Genomic DNA, 7,759 nt, shown 5'->3' on the forward strand with positions numbered 1-7,759 from the left:
TTCCTGACTCTTTGGTGGGAGTGCTATCTGAAAACATTTTGGAGTCATGTCAAGGGGGTAGAAAACAGAGAGTTTAGTGTTTAAGTTTAGGGCCCAGATTTTTTCAGTTTAACTACAGTTTAGGCATGACTGGACAGCTGACCCCTGCAGAGGTCTGAAGTCTATTGGTAATAGAGTTATATAATTATAGAATGAAGTTAGAGATTGTCTTGTCTCTCTCCTGTCTTGTTCAGGTGAGAAAATTGAGGCCCAGAGAGTTCTATTTGGTTTGTTTTAGTAACCTTAAATGAGTGCCCACTCTGTGCCAGGCACCAAGCCAGGGACTGAGGCCATGCAAGGGGTATGAAACACAGTCTCTATTAGTTTAGGGGTCAGTGATCAGCTCATCTATCCAGTTCCTGGACTGGCTCATGCCCCAGACCAGTTTGCTCTTGAGTGGGGTACAGGTACCATGAAGGACACTTTCCTCCTTTCTTTCCTTTCTCCCTCTTTCTTCTTTCTTTCCTTTTTTCTTTTTTTAAAAAATAACATTAGTTTCCCTCTTTCTTCCTCTTTTCCTTTTTTTTTTTTTTTAATTCTGATGATTTTTTAAGCCCTAGGGGCTTTGTATTTACCAGGTAGAAGTGAGTAAGCAGTGATTCCAAGGACATGTTTGATCACTTTGTCTTTCCCTAAAAGCCTTGAAGCAAGACGTGGTACTTTCAGACAGACCCGAGGAAGCAAATTTTATTTTATTTTTTATTTGTAGGAACTTGCCTTGAATTCTGAGAGGGGAAAATAAGCCAAGCTAATAAACTTATAAAGGCTTTTTATTTTTTGCCTACAGAAACCACCTTCTGTGATAGATAAACTCAAAAATACCCTCCGGATGATGCTGTCCAGACTGTAATCTAAGCATGGTTTATGGTAGGCTGCCCTAATTCTCCAAGTTCTCACCTCCCTTTCTCTTACAGGGTATATTACTTGAATAGATTTTGTGGGTAGAAGAAATGGTGAATTAAAAATAAAGATGTTACCAACCATTAACCGGAAAAGTGCTGGGGACCGTCTGTACATATTATACAGTGATATTCAATGATATTAAAATTAGATGCAAATAGGTCCTTAGCCCTCCTCACTCTGGCCAAATCCAGGAAAGGCCATTGTCTGAGCCTCTATGTCCTCGCTGACCAACATGAAGATTTAGAGGCCTGAACATCAGGCACCTGAAGTTTGCATATAATTGAGCTTCCAGGTCTCTAAAACTCTTACATTTTATTCACAAACACAGGCATCTGCTCCTAATTAAAGTATCAGGGTATAATTATACCCTTTCTTATTAGTAGATATGGAATCTGACAGTTGCTTAGATACAAAATAAGCAAGTGCAGATTGCGTTTTGCATCCTTCACAGGCTGGGGAGACAGAACAACAGAATTTTCAAACACTCTACGTAAATGAGTCTTGTTGCCCAGAAAATGTAAAGTTCTGAATTATCAGTTAATTTGCCCGGGAACAGATGTTAATCTCATCATGAGTCAGTGGTTTGAGCTTTAATATCATTTAATTATTTTCCTGGCTTGGTCCTCTCACCTCTATACTGCACTCCAACCTCCAAATAGAAAGTATCCATCTTCCCAAGGTACCGACAGTTAAAACCCTCCTGGTATCTAACAAGGTTGCAAGGAGAAAGCAGATGTGGTGTCCTCTGGGAATTCCAGAGCCAGAAGACACCCGTCTGGAATGGCAGGGCTGTATGGAGACCAAATCAGCCTTTGGGCGAGTCAGAGGTCCACTTTGAGCACAGGAGTGTGGATCTGGCATCCTGTGGAGCCTCCCTGTCATTCTAAGATATTCTCTCCCCCTGCTCAGCTATGTCTTCATGTTATACAATTAGGGAAGTTCCTTGCTAAACCATCAGCTACAGAAGTTCAGGGACCACGTGTTTTCTGGGTCACCCAGTATAACTCCAGTGCTCAGCATGGCACTGGGAACTTAGAAAGTACTTAATAACTAGTTATTGAAAGAATGGATTCCATTGATTCCCTTAGCTGTAAGTAGCCGCAGCAGAGTGAATACTTTTACCCTTAGTTGTTATTTAGTTCCCAGTGTGTGTCAATTGATCAGATTAGGAGCTGGCAAACTACTGCCCCAGGGCCGAATTCTGCCTGCCAAACCATTTCGTGTGGCCTATGAACTAAGTATAGTTTTTACATTTTTAAATGTTTGGGGAAAAAAAACAAATAATACTTCATGACACAGGAAAATTACACGAAACCCAAATTTCATGTCCATAAATAAACATGTTATTGGAGCAGAGTTATGCCATTCATTTACATATTATCTTTGGTTACTTTTGTACTACAGTGGCAGAATTGAGTCTTTGCAACAGAGACTATGTGACTGGTAAAGCCTAAAAATACTTATTATCTGGCCCTTTGCAGAAAAAGTTAGCTGGCCCTGGATTAGATCATTCCCTATGATTAACTTTTGGTATCAAGGAGAGTGGGATGGAAGAGAGAGAGGGGGTCTAGGGAAGGCTGGCTGGGAGGAAAGAACAACTTCGAAATCTAAAAGAGCATTTGGCTCTCTTCATACTTTTGCCAGCCTTGGCTCTTCCTCAGTGGAAGTTTCCAATTTTTCATTGTAATTCTGATAAATGCCCTCAAGGAACACAGTGATCATCATTTCTTCGGACTGTTGCATGGCTTGGATGCAAAGGACTGTGTCTTTCTCTTGTTTCTTGGCTGTTGTAAATCTCCAGTTTAAAATGCTCTTTGTCAAAGATATAAAATTTTGCTCCTCAGACAATGTTTGGGTAATAAATCTGTATGTGTGAGCAAGTGTGAGCTGGAGCTTGTCTTTGGAAAGCAATGTGTTAAGTCTTTGGCCACCCAGCAGGCACCCTGTGTACAGCTGTACTACATCTTGGCTTCCTGGGCAGTGCTGACCCCATAGGTAGGATGCCAAAAGCTTTGTTTCCAAGCTCCTAGCAAAGGTAGAGCCATATCCATCCAGAGAAGTGCCTCTGTGATTAAGTTGGCAAAGATGCAATCCGCCTAGTTAAAGCCTTGATAATCCACTTGATCCATTCCAGTTATCCGTCCAAAACCTAGGAGGCATCTTGTCGACCTGAGTCTCATTTCTCTGGGGTTTACAGGAGCACATCCCGGAGCAGACGGCATCATACTGTTTTCTTATTAGCCATCTAAATTCTGAATTAGAATCTAATTTTCTTCAAACCCCACACTTTATTTGAAAAGAGGTTACTTCTCTGTGGGTTCCTGGAGGCCTGACTCATGTCTAGGTATAAAAACTGCCCAGTGTCTTTTGATGGTGTGGTTAATGGACTGAGGGATAGATTTGCTTTCTGAGTGACAGTGATTAACACTGGCATTATTTACTTAAGTAACCTGGGTTTTGAAAATCATAACCAATAAAAAGATTGCCATGTCTTTTTTAAAGTATTGACTAACAGGGCTTCCTGTGGGAGTACTAGTTATCTGATCTGAAAGGGTTTATTTTGGAGGTAATGTAGGAAATGTGGAAAGAAAATATAAGTTTCTACTTTCTAAAAACACTATTTGTTGCATCTATTATGTGCTACACATTTCTCTGGGTATTCTGTATGTATTTCCTCTAGTTCTTACCCAAATCCTATAGAATAGATGTTATAATCTCCGTTTTACTGAGGAGGAAACTGAGACTTAAATAAAATATGAGTTGCCTGAGATTCCACAGAAAGGAAATGGCATAATTAGGATTTAAACTATGAAGAGTGACCTCAGAGTACATGTACATACCATCACATGATACCAACCCTCTGGAATGATACTTCAGCCACCTTCTACTATAAGGACAGAATTTTAGAAAGAACCAAAATACAAAGAAATTAACAAACCCGACTGCTGAAAACGCAGTCATAGCCAACGTGTTATCCATCTGAACTATAGGGATCATGATGCCTCATATTTTCTTCAGCTAAAGTTTTCATTTTCTTCCTTACTAGATATTTAAAAAAAAGATTTAGTTGAAATTATTTATTTAGTGTTCATTGGGTTCAAAACCCAAAAGCGATAAGAAGGCATATAAAGAAGTCTGTCTCTCACCCCTAAGAGATTTCTCACAGGCCTCCTTAGAGGAACACAAAGATAATATGGTGGAATACAAAAACGGGCCTCTTCCTCCCTCTGTCCCTTCCTCCCTTTGTTCTGCAACCTTGAAGCTTCTCCCATCAAGAGGTATAGTCTGTTTCTCCATCTCTTGAATCTGGGGGTGCCCTGTGACCTGCTTTGGCCAGCAGAAGGTGGCAGGTGTGACCTAGTGTCAGTTCTTGAGAGGGAGACTGAAACACAAGCCAGCCCCAGAGAGAGGCTCCTCAGCCGGATGCTGGCTCTGATGCCCGCTTCTACTTTGCCTGCCCTTGGAAGTTGGCCATACACCCTGGCTCTCCCCAGTCGGCTTTCGGGACTCTCTACTTTTCCCTTTTGGTTTAGCGGTCTGTGAATACCTGATGGCCACTTGACTTGCCTTCCTTCCTGGATTTGGCCTGAGATCCTGGGCTAGATCCCAGCTTTTTCCTTTTCCAGAGACACTGGGTCAGGGGAAAAAGTGTCACACACTACCTGGTATGCTCTCCTGGGGCTTTCTGCTGCTATTTATACTCAAGTTATGGGGGTAAAACCTTAAATGCCTTGAGGGTTCAGAAGTTTGCAGAAATACACGAAATAGGCCAGGTGTCATATTGTCAGGTATGGTAGGGTTTAGGGAGAAATGGAAAAGGTGTGTTTTAGCTAAGGGCCTTTTATGTCCAATTTTGAAAAACACCATGAACAAAATCTGCTTTTGGTCAGGTCAACCGGCTACCTCTTTTGAATCTCTCAAGAATTAGAATGAGTTTCACATGAAGGCAGCAGATCTTGTAGGAAGAAGACACAATCATCAACATTTTTTCTCAGTAACCCCATGCCATATCTTAACTGGTTCCCCAGACTCCCTTCTCATGCTCTATCGGATGGAGCTTTTGATTTTCTGCTTCCCATCTTGAGTGGCTTTCAAGGACAACCCCTCAAGCAAATTCCCTTCACGGGTGCTGGGCCTGAATGGGTTGAGTCAGATGCTGAGACACAGGGAGGACTTGACATTCTATGATGCCAAATGCCCCCTGCAGGGATGGCACATCTTTCTTTCTGGAGTGCAGAGGTGCTTCCTCGCTTCCTTGGCCTCATTTTGAACTTTCTCAGAGATGTGAATAAGTTCAAGAAAATTAGAGTAGATGAGGGTGTTGGAGGTGGAAATGGAGTGTTGGATGGATTTGAGAGATATTTAGGAATTAAAATGGACCATATTGTGTCTATGGCCATGCCAGCCTGAACAAGCCTGATCCCATCTGATCTCGGAAGCTAAGCAAGGTTGGCCCTGGTTAGTACTTAGATGGGAGACAATTAGGAAGACCAGGTGCTGTAGGCATAAAAAATAAAAAATAAGGGATTGTAAACTGACAAGGTCCTTGCAATCTATGAGGTCAACCAAAGGTTGCCTCGCCTAAAAAACTAAACTAAAATAAAATGGGCTGTATTCGGTATAAGGGTGATGAAGAGGGTTCTTTTTGAGCTAGTGCCCAGGTTTATTTCGACTAAAAAGGTGGCTGATGGTGCCATTTTGTGAGATGAGGAATGCAGTAAAAGTAATGGATAGCCATGACCACCTTCAATGGCTGTATGTCCATAAGTCATTAACCATCTTGTACTGTTTTCTCAAGAATAATCACCTTAAATGGTTCTTGACAGGAGCATACAGAGAAGGCTGGCAGCTCCAAGTGTTCACAAACAGGAAATTATTTGCAGCCTCCAAAGTATACCCCTTGGAATACCAAGATGGGCTTCTCTTCCCAGCCCTGGGCTGCTGAACTCAAACCACTGAGATATCATTGATGTGAACAAATGAAGAGCAAATTAACATGCTCCGGAATAAATGATTGGATTCCCTTCAGACTCGATCGCTTGTGTTTCCTGAAAACTCCATTTATTTTTGGTCTGAGAGAGTGCATGTCTCTGCAGTACCAATCTTCTCTAATGGTCAACACCCAGAGAAGAGGTGGACGTCTTCAGGCTCCAGGAAGAGTCCAGTGGTAACTCATGTGTGCCTGAGCCCAAGTCTTGGAATCCAGCTCGGCCCCTCAGCAGGCTATCTAGGTAGCCAGCAGCAGATAGAAATCCTGGTTCCAGGCACCTGCGGGCAGACTGGGAGAGTGCCGCTCCTCAGGCAGGTTCTGGTGGAAGACCAAGAATCTCCACCTCCCACGGCCAAGGCTACCAGTGGCTTGGGCTACATGTTCCATGGCTGCCTGGTCTAGGTGGAGAGAGGGGTTATTTGTGCAGAAAGAACAGATTTGGGCCCTGGCATATATATACACACTTCCCTCCCTCCACATAAAGAAATTTTTGCCGAGAAATGGGATATTTTTAGGTAAATGTGTATTTTTTAGAGTATAGCCTTTAAAGTATCTTCTATTTTAGTTGTTTTTGAAAGAAATGGTTTTAAAATGTATGATGTGATTTCTATCTTTTGAAAGAGTACTCTAAGATCAATTTAGCCTTAAATATCTTTTATTATGGAAAATTTCAAGCATATACAAAAATGAGAAAATCATATAATAAACCCTATGATTCCAATAGCCAGAGACAACAATGACCAATTCATGACCAACTTTGTTTGGGCTATGTGCCTCATTTCCCTCTCCCCCAGATTATTTAAGTCCACCCGATTTATGCTGATCTAAGGTCATCAGTGACAGTATCTTTGTGGTACACATCCCCCTTCAGTGTATTTTTCTTTCATATTTGTATCCTTGCCTTTATGAAGACTCTCCATGGTTTGTTTCCTATAGTCTAGTCTGGAAAGGTAGATAGCTAGGGTTGTTACAATTCTGTTAAGTAAGAGTACATAGGATTTGAGAGAGCCTTTCCATCCTGGATTTTAATTCTGGGTTTATCTTAGGTAGTCACAGGCTGTTACAGGTGGACTGAGGTTTAGGACTTTTCACTTTTTAAAAATGGGAGTGCTGTGGCAGTAGTCTCTTTTTTCTTGAAAATGAAGTCATTACTAATAGATTTAAAGAAATGGAAAAATATTCACTTTTGAGAAAGATTTCGAGACGTAAAGGAAGAATTCCAAGTATACTCAATATGTCATTTGTTTTATCAGTATGATGGAACTTGTCGTTTGAGATTCAGCACCATCTTCTGTGGCTTCACTCAGGAGCCATTTGAGGAATTGCACTCGGTTTTGCATCAGACGGCTCTAGACTGTTATGCTTTTCTTCCACCTTTTGCTCCCTATTTGCTATCTTTCCGGATTACTTGGTTGTTTACTGTCTCTGCTGTTTGCAGCACTTCTGCATTTATAACATAGAGAGGGACTGTAAGTTGCTGGGTCAACCCGATAACCAGACCTGTTATATCAGTAACCTATCAGTGTGTGTGAAATTCAATCTCTAAACCCCCATTTTTCAGCGTGAGAATTCCCCGTGCTCAGAGATGTGTGCCCAATGACAGGCTCTAAGGACAAAAGTACAGACAAGGTTTGTGCAGCTGGAAATGCAGTGGGGTAGATCCATAAGTGAAGTCATGACGATGTGAAGGGAACAGCTTAGGTATCCTGCAGAAACTCTTCGTGCCTTGCAGTCAACAGGGGAGACCCTCACCTTCCAGCACCTTCTAGCACCTTCTAGCTCCCTCTGCATGGTGTGTCACTCCCTGGAATGTATGGAGATTAAGTA

At 41.9% G+C, this 7,759-nt stretch overlaps 1 pseudogene; it reads left to right on the forward strand.

Moving 5' to 3' along the window:
- Positions 1-5,330: 5,330 nt before the first annotated feature.
- LOC111736775 lies at positions 5,331-5,448 on the forward strand (annotated as a pseudogene).
- Positions 5,449-7,759: the final 2,311 nt, after the last annotated feature.

The sequence above is a fragment of the Pteropus vampyrus genome, unplaced genomic scaffold (genome assembly GCF_000151845.1).
Source record: "Pteropus vampyrus isolate Shadow unplaced genomic scaffold, Pvam_2.0 Scaffold1, whole genome shotgun sequence".
Taxonomy (NCBI): domain Eukaryota; kingdom Metazoa; phylum Chordata; class Mammalia; order Chiroptera; family Pteropodidae; genus Pteropus; species Pteropus vampyrus.